This window comes from Lactuca virosa, chromosome 7, assembly GCF_052849685.1.
Source record: "Lactuca virosa cultivar CGN04683 chromosome 7, Lactuca_virosa_CGN04683_v6, whole genome shotgun sequence".
Classification (NCBI taxonomy): domain Eukaryota; kingdom Viridiplantae; phylum Streptophyta; class Magnoliopsida; order Asterales; family Asteraceae; genus Lactuca; species Lactuca virosa.
The window spans coordinates 26,190,485-26,207,923 of record NC_136432.1 but is presented as its reverse complement, the minus strand read 5'-3'; positions in this window follow the sequence as shown (position 1 = coordinate 26,207,923).

Here is a 17,439-nt window from a genome sequence, read left to right as displayed (position 1 = left end):
ATCCTTCCCTTTTCTTCAAAAGATGAAAACACTCAAGGATTAGCTCATACACTCTCTCTTAGCTCAAAGGCCGATTAGGGTTTCACACAGGGGAGTTGGGCAGCTGGTGAGGTGGACATGAGAACATAAGTTCTCTTGAATAGGCCCCAACCCCGGAGATTATGGTTTTCATCTCATAACGCCTACTCGGCGAGTCGGCTCTCTGACTCATCGAGTCGGTCATTAAACCCACATGGCTAATCACGACTCTACTCGACGAGTTGAGGCTCCAGCTCGTCGAGTTACTCAATAAACCCTAAAAATAAATATATATAAATAATATACATGGGAGTCCGAATGTTACAATTCTCCCCCACCATAATCAGACTTCGTCCTCGAAGTCATGCTCTGGAAATAACTCTGGGTACTGCTCGCGCATCTCGGACTCTGACTTCCACGTCCACTCGGATCCCTTCCGATGTTGCCATTGGACCTGAACCAAGGACACCTCCTTGTTCCTCAGAACCTTCACCTTTCGATCTAGAATCGTTATCGGCCTCTCAGTGTAATTCAGGCTCGCATCCACCTGAATGTCCTCTAGTGGTACCACTGCCGTCTCATCGGCTACACACTTCCTCAACTGAGACACGTGGAATGTGTTATGTATCTGGCTCAACTCTGCAGGTAGCTCCAACCGGTATGCTACCTTACGCATTCTAGTGGTCACTCTGAAAGGACCAATGTATCGGGGCCCCAGCTTGCCCCGTTTCCTGAATCGGATCACCCCTTTCCATGGGGATACCTTCAGGAGGACAAAATCTCCGACCTGGAACTCTAACACATATCATCTCTGGTTTGCATAACTCTTCTGACGACTCTGGGCCGTCAGTAACCGCTGTCTGACCTGCTGAATCTGCTCGATCGTCTTGAGCACTATCTCAGTGCTCCCCATCACTCTATGCCCCACCTCTCCCCAACAGATGGGAGTTCGACATTGTCACACCCCCAAAACCTATGAACGGCGGAAACGTTCTAGGGTGGAGGACATCATGTACAGTATCACAACAATGCAAGTAGTAAACAAGCAACAACATCATCCATTGCATTAATAATATATTTTCATACAAGTGTGTTCTGTCAAGTTTTAAAGACACCAAAACAATATACATCAAAATATAAGATGAGTATGGAACGAGCTCCATCTTCTCAAAACCTGGCTCCGGTACCTGTCTACTGGTGACCTGAGAATACAAGTTATTTTGAAAGAGTTTATCAGCTTTAAAACTGGTGAGATCATAAGTAAATTAGTGTCTGTGTTTGTATGAAAGCATTTGTAAGATGTGTGTGTATCTCTTGTAGAAGTGTGTATTTTCCCAAATCCGACTATCATTAACCAAAAATATAGTTTTTAACATCATTGTTTATTGTGTGAATAACACAAAGTAAAATGTAAGGGAAAATGTTATAGTACAGTAGTGCTGTATTAAGTAACTACTGCTGTACTAACTACCTTAAGCCAAATGTAAAATTTTAAGGTAACATGTGATCGGCCTGTATCTTGCTACCGACTCAATAGTAAAACGACAATGTAAGATGCCGTAAAAATGATGTTTGGCACCCGTAGACTTGCAAGTCCCACTGTAGCGAGCAGCAAGGTGTAGGATAGTCAATCCAGTATAGATCTATACACAAACTCATACGCTCCCCAATTAAGGAGATTCTGATACAAAAACAGACATGGCAGTTAGTGCCATGCCCTGTTTAATGGCTCACATAAATGTATTAGTGTAAATGTTATGTGATTTGTGTGCTAGCTGTATTGTGTTCTTTCTCTGTCTAGCCTGTATGTTTGTTTCTCATCACTCTGTTTTATGTTTGTTTCTCATCACTCTGTTTTATGTTTGTTTCTCATCACTCTGTTTTATGTTTGTTTCTCATCATAGTATGTATTGACTCATGTATGAACTGACTCATTGTATGTTTCATTGTTCTAGTAATAGTATCTTCCTAAACTACCCCCATGGTAGCTTACTAGCAATGTATGAACATGTTTGTATACCCTTGCTACCCAAGGGCATGAAACTGAATGAAAGAAATAACCTTTTATATCTATATACATATACATAATATATAACTAGGATTTAAACGACCTTCGGACAACTAACCTTGATACCCTAAGTCCACAACCAAACAAGGAACAGGAAGTAAGGTAGGCTAGCAGTCCTAAGTCCTTTCAATCCTACTTATATAACTATATCCATATAGATACACATAATATAAGTTTAAAAGAGTTTAAGTAAAAGTATTTGATAAGTAAAAGAGTGTGTAAGACAGTTTGAGGTAAAACAGTTTGATAAACAGTTTGAAAAGTAAGAAAACCATTTGTTTGGTAGTTATTAATCACATGTGATTGATATAATAACTATAATTGTTCAACTTGTATCCCCCCCATAAAAGCATTTAAAAACATTTAAAAGGTTAATTAAGGGGTATGAACTCACCTGTAGTGAGTGGTTTGGATGAACTGAAGAGATAGGATTGCTAGGTGTCAAGTGAAGACTTGTACACTCACAATGATCCTATTTAACATATAAATGCACATATATGTATTCAATTAGTCTTTAAAAAACTAATTTATAAAGTTAAGACATCCTAAGACAAGTTAAACACTTTATATAAGTGTTATAAGTCCCAAGGATTGCATCTAAGTGTTGTAGGACCAAGCTATGGGGTTTAGGGTTCAAGGGAACCCCTTTCCTGAGTTCACGGTTTCTTGACCATAACCACATGAGTTTACGGTCGTAAACCCATGAGTTTACGGCCGTAAACTCACACCCCTTTGACCATTTGTTGTTTTGAAGGTTTCTAAGTCCTTAGAAGTGTTTCCTCATGAAGTATAAGCCTAAGGAAGAAATTAGGGCACCATTTCACTCCTATATGGAGTTTACGGCCCTAATACCATTTCCCTTTGGGTTTACGGCCGTAAACCCTTATGGATGATGGTATTTTGATGTTTCCAAGTCCTTAACATATCGATGAAGGGATCTATGCTAGTTACCAAGGCTTAGGGTAAGCTAGGGCACACATTGGTACCCTTTTTAGGGTTTACGGTCCAAGAACATCTTGGACCGTAAACACCTTGATCTTGGTGTTTCTTGGGTGTTTTCTTGTTATAATGAAGTGTAGCAAGCTTAAACATACTCTAGGATAGAAGTACTTACAATATATAAGCTTGAAATGAGCCAAAAGTCCAAGAACACTAGTGTGTGTTCTTGGTGTTCTTGGTGAAACTTGAAGATTTGATCTTTTGGAAAGATCTAATGGATAGAAGTGTGTTAAATCACTAGATTAAGTGATATACTAACTTAAAAGTGCTAGAAACACTTACTAGATTGAAGATCTTGAATAAAACTTGGATGATACTTGAGAGGATTTGATATTTGTTCTTGAAAAAGTGGAAAAGTGTTAAAAATGGCTAAGTGCCACTTATATACCCCTTTCTCTTAGGGTTTACGGCCGTAAACCCCAAGTTTAGGCCGTAAACTCTAGACTTTTGATGTGTCGGGACTTTATTGTTGCACAATAAACCCTAGGGCATCCTCTCTCCTGATATCTCCTAAAGTATTAATCCTAAAATACTCAAACTTATTCTAAAAAGTCTGAAAATTTAGCAGTAATTGTTTTGACTTCTATTGACTTGATATGTTATACAGAATAGAAATTTCGGGTTGTCACATCATCCCCTCCTTAGAAGGAATTTCGTCCCGAAATTAGAATTTAAGCAAATAAGTAGTTACAGATAACTAAGTAAAAAGACGAGGATATTTCAGTTTCATCTGATCCTCTCGCTCCCAAGTGAATTCAGGTCCTCGCTTGGCGTTCCAGCGAACCTTCACTATCGGGATGCGGCTTTGTTTCGTTTGCTTGACCTCCCGGTCCATGATCTCTACTGGTTCTTCCACGAAGTTGAGGCTCTCGTTGATCTCGATCTCGTCGAGTGGGATTACAAGAGTCTCGTCGGACAGACACTTTTTCAAGTTCGAGACGTGGAAGGTAGAATGTACGTTACTGAGTTCGCTCGGTAAGTTAAGTTTGTAAGCTACAGGGCCGATTCTGGCAAGAATCTCGAAAGGCCCAATGTACCTTGGATTTAGCTTTCCACGCTTTCCGAAGCGTATTAAGCCCTTCCAGGGTGAGACCTTTAATAGAACACGGTCGCCCACCTGGAATTCCAACGGTTTCCTTCGTTTATCAGCGTAGCTTTTCTGTCGGTCTCTGGAGGCTTTCAATCGTTCACGAATCTGAACGATCTTCTCCGTCGTTTCCCGAATGATTTCCGGACCTGTGAGAGTGCTTTCAGGAACACGTCCTTTAGCTAATTGGGTATCACCCACCTCAGCCCAGCACAGAGGAGATCTGCACTTGCGGCCGTAGAGGGCCTCGAATGGAGCAGCCTTTATGCTTGTGTGATAACTGTTGTTGTATGAAAATTCGACAAGGGGTAAATGAGTATCCCATGCTTTCCCAAAGTCAATCACACAGGCTCGTAACATGTCCTCCAAGGTTTGGATAGTCCTCTCACTTTGCCCGTCTGTCTGCGGATGGTAGGCTGTACTCATATCCAGCCTAGTTCCTAGGGAATTTTGTAGCGACTACCAGAACCTAGAAGTGAACCTACTATCTCTGTCCGAGATAATGGATATAGGAACACCGTGCAGTCGTACAATCTCTCTAATGTAAGTTCTTGTAAGCTTCTCCATCTTGTCTGTCTCTTTGATAGGCAGGAAGTGCGCGGACTTGGTCAATCTGTCGACGATGACCTATATGGTATCAAGTCCACCCGTTGTCTTGGGCAACTTGGTTATGAAATCCATAGTGATCCGCTCCCACTTCCATTCTGGGATCTCAGGCTGTTGAAGAAGACCTGAGGGTTTCTGGTACTCGACCTTGACCTTTGCGCAAGTAAGGCATTTACTTACGAAGGTAGCAATCTCTGCTTTCATGTTAGGCCACCAGTATAACTTTTTAAGATCCATATACATCTTATCTGAACCTGGGTGGACGGAATAACGAGTGTTGTGCACCTCGTTCATGACCAAGTCTCTGAAACCACCAAGTTTCGGGGTCCAGATCCGATCCATGAGATAATAGGATCCGCCACCTTTGACTTCCAAGTTCTTATCCATCCCTCGCAGGGATTCACTGGCCATATTTTTAGGTTTCATAGCGTCGAGCTGAGTCGCCTGTATTTGTGTGGATAAGTGTGAATGGATAGTCATAGTCATTGATTTGACTCTACGACCTGAATATTCTTTCCGACTCAGGGCGTCAGCTACTACATTGGCCTTGCCGGGATGATAACGAATTTCACATTCGTAGTCACTGAGTAGCTCGACCCACCGTCGTTGTCTCATGTTGAGCTCCTTCTGGTCGAATATATGCTGCAGGCTCTTGTGGTCTGTAAAGATTGTGCTCTTCGTACCGTACAGGTAGTGTCTCCAGATCTTCAAAGCAAAAACAACTGCTCCTAGTTCAAGATCGTGGGTCGTGTAGTTGACCTCATGTGTCTTCAGCTGTCTCGACGCATAGGCGATGACCTTACCTCGCTGCATCAGAACACATCTGAGACCTTGGTTCGATGCATCGCAATAGACAACGAAGCCTTCTATCCCTTCGGGGAGGGATAGTATTGGTGCGGTGCACAAGGCTCGTTTGAGCGTTTGGAATGCTCTCTCTTGCTTTTCTTCCCAGTCAAAGGGTACGCCCTTCTGGGTAAGCGTTGTAAGAGGCTTTGCAATGCGGGAGAAGTTCTGAATGAACCTGCGATAGTAGCCAGCAAGGCCTAGAAATTGACGAATTTCTGTAGGCGTCTTCGGTGCTGACCAGCTCTCAATGGCTTTGATTTTGGATGGGTCCACGTGGATTCCCTCTTTGCTAACCACGTGCCCTAAGAATTCGACTCGTCAGATCCAAAATTCGCATTTCGAGAACTTCGCATAAAGCTTCTCCGCGCACAGGGTTTCTAAGACTAATTGCAGATGTTGGCTATGCTCCTCCTTACTTCGAGAGTAGATAAGTATGTCATCGATGAAGACGATGACGAACTGATCCAAGTAAGGACGACACACCCTATTCATTAAATCCATGAATATTGCGGGTGCGTTTGTTAATCCGAATGGCATCACTACGAATTCGTAGTGCCCATAACGAGTTCGGAAGGCCGTCTTCGGAACATCCTCCTCTAGCACTCGTAGTTGGTGATATCCGGATCTTAAATCGATTTTGGAAAAGAAATTCGCCCCTTGAAGTTGATCGAATAAATCGTCGATCCGAGGCAAAGGATAACGATTTTTGACGGTCAGCTTGTTGAGCTCCCTGTAGTCGATGCACATACGAAATGATCCGTCTTTCTTCTTGACGAATAAGACTGGAGCTCCCCAGGGTGAGAAGCTCGGTCTTATAAAGCCCTTGCTGAGCAGCTCGTTAAGTTGACATGATAGTTCTTGCATCTTTGCAGGTGCTAGACGATAAGGCGATTTGGCTACGGGAGTAGCCCTTGGAACTAAGTCGATTCTGAACTCGACTTGTCGTTGCGGAGGTAATCCTGGTAGCTCTTCTGGAAAGATGCCGGGAAAGTCGCGTACTACGGGGATGTTCTTGATGTCTTTCGCTTCTTGGCTCACATCGACCACATGAGTCAGGAATGCGCGACATTCCTTTCACAAGAATTTCTGAGCTTGAATGCTCGAGATGATACGAAGGTTCGTGCCGGGTTTGTCGCCATATACTACTAGGGTTTCGCCAGACGAAAGATTAAGGCGGACAGCCTTTTCGTAACACATGATGTCGGCACGATGAAGACTCAACCAATCCATGCCAATGATGACGTCGAAACTTTTAATTGAGACTGGCATGAGATCGATCGAGAATGAATGGCTATCTAAAGTTAAGGTACACCCTATGTATATGCAGCTAGTGCTCTCTGTCTTCCCATTAGCCATTTCTACTGTGAACGGTTCTTTGAGTGCTCGTGATTTTTGCTTAAGTAAATGAGCAAATTTTTGGTTCACGAAGCTCCTCTCCGCTCCAATATCAAATAGTATACAAGCATAAGATTTGTCGAGGAGAAACGTACCAGTGACCACTGTGGGGTCAGCAACCGCCTCCTCATGGCCTATAGCCAGAACTCTTCCTACTCCACCGGCAGTCCCTGCCTTGGGGCAGTTACTTTTGTAGTGGCCCATATCGCCACAATTGTAGCAAGCTTTGCCCACTCCAGCGCCGGGGACTTGGGTGATTGGCCTCACCGGAGATTTGCAGAAACGGGCTGTGTGCCCCTTCCTGTTGCAGTTTACACACTGCATTTCCCGGCAGGCTCCCACATGGTGGTAGTTGCACTTGTTGCATAGCGGCAAACTTCCAGAATACTGCTTTAATGGAGCAGCAGCAGTGGCAGGTGTTGTCGCACTATGAACTGCCACGATCTGCTATTTCTTGGTAGCCTTCTTCTTTTTCTTGTCATCCCAGAATTTCCGCTTGGACTCTGCAGTTCTGGCGGTTTCTGAGATGGCCAGGGTGGTTGTTGCAGCCGGGGTACGGACCCCGTGGTCAACTAGCTGCTGTGCCAATCGCTTGGCACTATCAAATGTAGTGGGGCGTGATGACAATACATTTCCCTGGTATGGTGGCACCAACCCCCATATATATCTCTCGATCTTCTTTCCCTCTGTATGAATCATGTTGGGACAGAGGGCCACCAGTTCACAGAACCTGGCGGTATATGCGACGATGTCGAAGCCCTTCATGGTTAGGCGCCAAATTCTTCCTCCAGCTTTTGGATCTCGCCTCTCGGGCAGTACTCCTCAATCATGAGGTCTTTCATGGTGCCCCAGCCTATATCATTTGTCACTACTAGAGATAGTGACTTAACATGGCTATTCCACCATGTTAGGGCTTTTGATTCGAAGGTGCAAGCGGCAAACTTGACCTTGCTTCTCTCCGGGCACGAGCAGATTTCAAAGACCGATTCTGTCTTCTCGAACCATTGTGAGAGTACAATGACTCCGCCAGTCCCCCTAAAGGACAATGGCTTGCAGTTTGTGAAGTCTTTGTAGGAGCACTCTCTCGAGCGCACATGGATTTCAACCTGAATAGTCGGAACAGGAGTCCCTCCTCCAGTGGAACTTGAGGAATGATAATCAGCCATGGCTGTAGCCACAGCCGCAGCTATAGCAACATTTAGAGCTGCTGTATCAAATTGAGGAGTAGGTGGAGTTGGTGCGGGAGGATTGCGTCTTGTTGATTTACGTGGAGGCATCTTTTAGCTGAAAGTTTAGAATGACAAAGACATTGATAAGAATTTGATAGGAACCTTGAAGAGAATGACTCATGGACTAACTCTCCATAGCCCAACAACATAATTGAATGGAATACTTGAATGATGATGAAAGCATTTGGATAATAATTTCCATTAGATTAGATTTCTGTCAAAGACACTGGGATTACAGATGTAACAAGTTCAGGAAAAATGACCTAGAAGTAGGTCTTACATCAACCAAGATTGGAAAATTTTGACAGAACTACGACCTAATAATTGACCTAACGGTCTAAGGTTGAACAAGATAGGAAATTAGCCTAACGTTTTTACATAAACTAGGTTATATCCAAAAGAGAAGTCGATAAGACTCTAACGGCGACGAGAACTGCTAGAGTGAGTTCTTAAATCCGATAGGAGACGCTCTATGTCCCTCACACGCCTATCAGATCTTGCTTGCTGAGTTCGAAGTTCCCTGACTTCGGCTCGGGTTTCAGCAAGTTCCCTCTGAAGCATTGCATTACTAACCTGAGCCCTTTCATGAGAGGACTCCAGCTGGTGAATGCGGACAGTGTTAACACCAGAATTGACATCCACTTCTACTACCCGGTCGATAGCTGCTCGACCCTGCTTGGTGTTCCGAGCAATCCTACGAACCATGATAGGTAGGACCCTATCAGCTATACCTCCCTCCGTAAGGTTGTAGAAACTTCTGTCTCCATTGTGGGGAAAAGGTTGACCTTGTTCCTGACTCCACCTATTCAAGTTTGTGGCCCACAGAGGTGTGGGTCCTTGGAATGCGGGACGAGGGTTTGGGTTTTGAACAGCTGGGGGTTGGTTGATGACTTCTGGCTCCGAGTCGGAACCATCAGAAAAACCTTCCGCTTCATAATCATCTAAGGGAATTGGGTGATCATCCTCTTGTTCTTCTCCAAGCCATCCAGCATTGCCGTGGTTTGGGAAGTACAGGTCTCCGGGAAGATGAAATCCAACCATTATATCTACGCGAGAAAAGGGATATAAGAAATAACTAAATTAGACTAACTAAGTAGATAATTATAAGATGATCTTTATTAGTTGCTTCAATACTTGTTTAAAGCATACTAGTTACATGTAACGCAGACGGGATAGACCTTCGAATAAGTGACCCTAACCCTAAGCCCACAACCAAACAAGGAACAGGAAGTAAGGCAAAGATCACAGATTCTAAGTCTATGCCATGCTAGTACATATAACCTTAGTGTATCCGCTAAACAACCATTGATATACTAATAAAGACCTTTAGTTCTCAAATAAGTAATTATTGTAACACAAAATACTCCTATAGTATTTTTAAGTTTAATGTTCTGTTCTACTGTTCTCATTGTAGTAGTGTTGGTAAGTTTTTAGACTTGTTGCAACCTCACAACCATACTTAGGCACATGCTAATCACTCCTCGGATAATGTAGTTGATCAGGCTACATCTTCCCAGGGTTGACCATATGTCTCTAAGTCTACTTGTGTTGTCCAACAATCGTAATACTTTTGTTCTGTCCTAGTGACACTGATTTTAGTATGAATGCAGGTATGTATACTTTATTAAACATTTTATTATTTAAAGTATAAACTCTTCATCAGAGTATTTTAAATCCCGCTTGTGTTTATAGTTCGTATATCTTTTATGGGTTGATACACTCGATTCACTATAAACAATGCTCTGATACAAATCTGTCACACCCCCAAAACCTATGAACGGCGGAAACGTTCTGGGGTGGAGGACGTCATGTACAGTATCACAACAATGCAAGTAGTAAACAAGCAACAACATCATCCATTGAATTAATAATATATTTTCATACAAGTGTGTTCTGTCAAGTTTTAAAGACACCAAAACAATATACATCAAAATATAAGATGAGTATGGAACGAGCTCCATCTTCTCAAAACCTGGCTCCGGTACCTGTCTACTGGTGACCTGAGAATACAAGTTATTTTGAAAGAGTTTATCAGCTTTAAAACTGGTGAGATCATAAGTAAATTAGTGTCTGTGTTTGTATGAAAGCATTTGTAAGATGTGTGTGTATCTCTTGTAGAAGTGTGTATTTTCCCAAATCCGACTATCATTAACCAAAAATATAGTTTTTAACATCATTGTTTATTGTGTGAATAACACAAAGTAAAATGTAAGGGAAAATGTTATAGTATAGTAGTGCTGTATTAAGTAACTACTGTTGTACTAACTACCTTAAGCCAAATGTAAAATTTTAAGGTAACATGTGATCGGCCTGTATCTTGCTACCGACTCAATAGTAAAACGACAATGTAAGATGCCGTAAAAATGATGTTTGGCACCCGTAGACTTGCAAGTCCCACTGTAGCGAGCAGCAAGGTATAGGATAGTCAATCCAGTATAGATCTATACACAAACTCATACGCTCCCCAATTAAGGAGATTCTGATACAAAAACAGACATGGCAGTTAGTGCCATGCCCTGTTTAATGGCTCACATAAATGTATTAGTGTAAATGTTATGTGATTTGTGTGCTAGCTGTATTGTGTTCTTTCTCTGTCTAGTCTGTATGCTTGTTTCTCATCACTCTGTTTTATGTTTGTTTCTCATCACTCTGTTTTATGTTTGTTTCTCATCACTCTGTTTTATGTTTGTTTCTCATCATAGTATGTATTGACTCATGTATGAACTGACTCATTGTATGTTTCATTGTTCTAGTAATAGTATCTTCCTAAACTACCCCCATGGTAGCTTACTAGCAATGTATGAACATGTTTGTATACCCTTGCTACCCAAGGGCATGAAACTGAATGAAAGAAATAACCTTTTATATCTATATACATATACATAATATATAACTAGGATTTAAACGACCTTCGGACAACTAACCTTGATACCCTAAGTCCACAACCAAACAAGGAACAGGAAGTAAGGTAGGCTAGAAGTCCTAAGTCCTTTCAATCCTACTTATATAACTATATCTATATAGATACACAGAATATAAGTTTAAAAGAGTTTAAGTAAAAGTATTTGATAAGTAAAAGAGTGTGTAAGACAGTTTGAGGTAAAACAGTTTGATAAACAGTTTGAAAAGTAAGAAAACCATTTGTTTGGTAGTTATTAATCACATGTGATTGATATAATAACTATAATTGTTCAACTTGTATCCCCCCATAAAAGCATTTAAAAACATTTAAAAGGTTAATTAAGGGGTATGAACTCACCTGTAGTGAGTGGTTTGGATGAACTGAAGAGATAGGATTGCTAGGTGTCAAGTGAAGACTTATACACTCACAATGATCCTATTTAACATATAAATGCACATATATGTATTCAATTAGTCTTTAAACAACTAATTTATAAAGTTAAGACATCCTAAGACAAGTTAAACACTTTATATAAGTGTTATAAGTCCCAAGGATTGCATCTAAGTGTTGTAGGACCAAGCTATGGGGTTTAGGGTTCAAGGGAACCCGTTTCCTGAGTTTACGGTTTCTTGACCATAACCACATGAGTTTACGGTCGTAAACCCATGAGTTTACGGCCGTAAACTCACACCCCTTTGACCATTTGTTGTTTTGAAGGTTTCTAAGTCCTTAGAAGTGTTTCCTCATGAAGTATAAGCCTAAGGAAGAAATTAGGGCACCATTTCACTCCTATATGGAGTTTACGGCCCTAATACCATTTCCATTTGGGTTTACGGCCGTAAACCCTTATGGATGATGGTATTTTGATGTTTCCAAGTCCTTAACATATCGATGAAGGGATCTATGCTAGTTACCAAGGCTTAGGGTAAGCTAGGGCACACATTGGTACCCTTTTTAGGGTTTACGGTCCAAGAACATCTTGGACCGTAAACACCTTGATCTTGGTGTTTCTTGGGTGTTTTCTTGTTATAATGAAGTGTAGCAAGCTTAAACATACTCTAGGATAGAAGACTTACAATATATAAGCTTGAAATGAGCCAAAAGTCCAAGAACACTAGTGTGTGTTCTTGGTGTTCTTGGTGAAACTTGAAGATTTGATCTTTTGGAAAGATCTAATGGATAGAAGTGTGTTAAATCACTAGATTAAGTGATATACTAACTTAAAAGTGCTAGAAACACTTACTAGATTGAAGATCTTGAATAAAACTTGGATGATACTTGAGAGGATTTGATATTTGTTCTTGAAAAAGTGGAAAAGTGTTAAAAATGGCTAAGTGCCACTTATATACCCCTTTCTCTTAGGGTTTACGGCCGTAAACCCCAAGTTTAGGCCGTAAACTCTAGACTTTTGATGTGTCGGGACTTTATTGTTGCACAATAAACCCTAGGGCATCCTCTCTCCTGATATCTCCTAAAGTATTAATCCTAAAATACTCAAACTTATTCTAAAAAGTCTGAAAATTTAACAGTAATTGTTTTGACTTCTATTGACTTGATATGTTATACAGAATAGAAATTTTGGGTTGTCACAGACATCTCCTCCCGTACAGAAGCTCGAAGGGACGCATGCCGATACTGGAATGATGGTTGTTGTTGTAAGAAAACTCATCCACGGGAAAATAAGTGTCCCAACTTCCACCGAAGTCCATGACACATGCACACAGCATATCCTCGAGTGTCTGAATCGTCCGTTCACTCTGCCCGTCCGTCTGTGGGTGGTAAGCTGTACTAAAGTGCAGTCGGGTACCCAACTCATCACGAAACTTCTTCCAAAACCTGGAAGTAAATCGCACATCCCGATCTGACACTATCGAAGTCGGCACCCCATGTCGTGCCACTACCTCTCGCATGTAGATCTCGGCCAACTTCTCTGCAGAAGAGCTCTCACTGATAGCGAGAAAATGAGCACCCTTCGTCATCCGGTCTATAATCACCCATATCGTGTCTACTCCGCACGCGGTCCTCGGTAATTTGGTGATAAAATCCATGGTGATCTGTTCCCACTTCTACTGGGGAATCTCTAGAGGCTGTAATGGGCCATGTAGACGCTGGTGCTCCGCCTTAACCCGATGACAGGTCAAGCACCTCTCAACTACCCATGCCACATATATCTTCATACAGGGCCACCAATAATCTCTTTTCAGGTCCAGATACATCTTAGTGGTCCCTAGGTGGATCGAGAATCTCGATCTATGTGCCTCCTCCATCAGTATACGCCGAGCTCCACCCGTATAGGGCACCCAGATCCGCCCTCGGAAGGTCATAAGCCCTCTTGCGGTTCTCCGGTCTCACGACCTCCACCTGGGCCTCTCGAATGGTATCCAAGACTGGAGTCATCACTTTCATCCTCATACACACATCTCGGATCGGAGCACTCTCTGCTATGCGGCTCAAATCGTCGGCTACCACATTAGCCTTGCCCGGGTGATATAAAATCTCACAGTCATAGTCTTTCACTACATCCAACCACCTCCTCTGCCTCATATTCAGGTTGGGCTGATCCATTAGGTACTTCAGGCTCTTGTGGTCCGTATATATGGTACACCAGACTCCATACAGATAGTGACGCCAGATCTTGAGGGTGAACACCACCACACCCAATTCCAAATTTTGGGTGGGATACCTCGTCTCATGAGGCTTCAACTGCCTCGATGCATATGCAATCACGTGTCCCCTCTGCATCAACACCGCTCCCATCCCTGATATAGATGCATCACAGTAAACTACAAAATCCTACACTCCCTCGGGAAGATCTAACACCGGGGCTTCGCACAATCTCTGGTGAAGAGTCTCAAATGAGGCTTGCTGCTCGGGCCCCCAAGCAAATGTAACACACTTCCGGGTCAACCTGGTGAGAGGAACAACGATCTTGGAGAAGTCTTTGATAAATCTCCGATAGTAACCGGCCAAACCCAGAAAACTCCTAATCTCGGACGGAGATCTCGGCACCTCCCAACTCATAACTGCCTCAATCTTGGCCGGGTCGACCAATATCCCATTCTGATTAACGAGATGTCCCAGGAATTGGACCTCTCGTAATCAGAAATCACACTTGGAGAATTTGGCATATAGCCTCTCCGACCTCAAAACTCCAAGAACCTCTCTAAGGTGCTCCTCGTGCTACTCCCTGGACCTCGAGTACACCAGAATATCGTCGATGAACACGATCACCAATCGATCCAACATGGGCCTACACACCCGGTTTATGAGGTCCATGAACGCCGTCGGTGCGTTGGTGAGCCCGAAAGGCATCACCACAAACTCGTAGTGCCCATAACGAGTCCTAAAGGCCGTTTTCGAAATATCTTCCTCGCAGACTCTCATCTGATGATATCCAGATCTCAAATCAATCTTGGAGAACCAAGATGCTCCCTGCAACTGGTTGAATAAATCATCGATCCTCGGAAGTGGATAACATTTTTTGACCGTCAGTTTGTTCAACTTTCGGTAATCAATGCACGTCCGGTGTGAACCATCATTTTTCTTGACAAAAAGGATCGGAGCTCCCCACGGTGAGCTACTCGGTTTTATGAACCCCTTCCCCAGCAGCGCTTGGAGCTGTGAGGATAACTCTTGCATCTCTGGCGGCGCAAGGCGATAAGGTGCCTTGGCAATAAGCGTCGCACCCGGAATCAAATCAATCCGGAACTCCACCTGCCTCTCGGGGCACACCCGACAACTCCTCGGGAAAAACGTCCGGAAACTCGCACACTATCGGAACCTCGGAGATAGAACTCGGCCTCTCTGTAGCAACCCGCGTATTCATCACGTACGCCAAAAAGCCCATACAACCCTGCTGTAGACTCTGTCTCGCTCTGGCGGCAGAGCAAAAGGCTGATCCAGATCTGGTACCCATGCCATACACCATAAGCACTCCCCCACTAGGGTCTCGTATAGTTACTATTTGACGCTCACAGTCGATCACAGCTCCGAACCGACTCAACCAGTCCGTTCCCACTATGACACAAACATCACCCATCGCTATCGGTACCAGGTCTATCGGGAACTCAACACTGAAAATCTCTAGTACACACCCTCGGAATACATCAGTAGCGAAAACCGCATGCTCATCGGCTATATAAACTCTCAGAGGTCGACTCAACGCGTCACGTCGGGTACTGATGTGGCGACTAAAAGCTAAGGACACGAAAGATCGACTCGCACCCGAGTCAAACAACACTAAAGCAGGTACAGAACTCACAAGAAAAGTACCTATACACAACACAATGTAAGTATAAACAAATCTCAAAACAACATAGATAAGGAGATACGTACCAGCAACAACATCAGGTGCGGCACAGACCTCCTCCGCTGTCAGCTAAAATGCTCTCCCACGAGCCTTCGGAGGCTCGGCCTTCCCTGGACGGCTATCAGTAACACGCAAAGCAGCAGGAGTGGTAGTATGGGCGGATCCCTGAGTAAGTTGATGACATTCAGCCTTCCGATGGCCTGTCTGGTTGTAGTGAAAGCAAATAGAAAATCCCTTGGGGCAGTCCCTCGCCATGTGCCCCTCCTTGTCGCATTTGTAGCAAATCCCTGCCCGACAAGATCCCTCGTGGGTCTTGCCGCACTTGCTACAAGCGCGGCCCCTCTGACCTCCAGTCATCGAATCAGTGGGCTTAGCCCGCTTAGCCGCCGGCTGCGACTGTGTCGGTCTCCTATCTTTCCCTTGCTGCACTCCCTCCCCTTTTGTCTGAATCTCCAACTTAATCTCCCTCCTCTTGGCATTGGTCTGCAACTCAGCCAATGTTCGATAAGACGAGTTCACCACGAACTCCCGAATATCCCTCCTCAAAATGCTCAAGTATCGGCTCACACGTGCCTGCTCAGTGGACACGTGCTCAGGGTAGAACATCGCCCTCCCATGAAACATCCTAGTAATCTCAGTCACCGACTTTGTCTTCTGCTTGAGAGACAGAAACTCCTGCACCAAACGTTCCCTCTCCACCTAGGGAACATACTCATCTCGAAACAACTTGGTGAACCTCTCCCAAGTCACTACAACATGATCTGCCGGGGTAAAATCAGTCATCACAAACTTCCACCAGTCCTTCTCTCCCAAGCGAAGCTGGTTCAGAGCGAACTGGACTCTAAGATGCTCTGGGCATGAACAAGTATAAAAGCATCCCTCAATATCAGCGATCCATCGCATGGCAGTAATCGGATCCTGTGTCCTATCGAACTCTGGTGGCTTCGTGTTGATGGACTCCCGAAACAACGAGTCACCTCCCTATGGCCTAGCAGCAGCAACAACTGCAGTGGCAGCGGCCTCTGTAACAACAGCGTATCGCTCGTCAAACGTCTCAATCGGGGTGGTCTTAATAGACCCAAACATCTCTGGAATCTCCGCTCGAATAGCTGCGGCCACCTTCTCGTGACTCATCCTGCGAATCTCATCATCACTAGTCCCACTGCCTCCCGGGTTGTGGCGTGTCCCACCATGATGTCTCTGAAACACAACATAAAAATCATCATAGACTCGCTCGAGCATACTCACACTCGATCAATCATCCCTACTTGTTCCTTAGCATCCTAAGGATTCTTACTTGGGTGGCATACAGATCTGGTGCTTTCAGTAGTATGGGCCCAATACTACCTTCCACACCAACCTGTAGTCATCCCAAGTCCTCCTCCTAAGGTTCTAATTCAAAAATACTCTATCTCTCACAAATATCAGGCCACTCTCCCAGTATGCTACTCATATGCTCATCTAGGTATCTCTTCCTATATTATCTCTCGACTCAGAACTCAGCACATACTCAGAGCAAATAACAGATAACACTCATCAAAAGCATCTCCTAGGCTAAGGCATCACAAATCAGGCAACTCTAGCCCTAGAATATGAAATACCTAGCCTACTCTCTAGCATGCATCTCCATAACACATAAGTATCTCATAAATATCTAGGAAAATAAACAGTTAAGGGTATTTAGGGAAACCACCGTTCGGGCTCTGGCTGATTGTACACACTGCTCACTCTCGTTTTCTCTTGAAATCTCTTACTCTATTTTAGAAAAATCATTTCTTTTGAAATTATTTCTCAAATCCTCAGTTTGAGTCCAGACATACCCGAAGGTGCATTCGAATCCCTCAAACCAAGGATCTGATACCAACTTGTAACGACGTAAATTTTCAAACCAAAATTTTCATTTTAAAAGCACAATAAACTCATATGTATTGTATTTCATGAAGCCACATGTATCTCAAAATGTGAACATCAAAACCACAA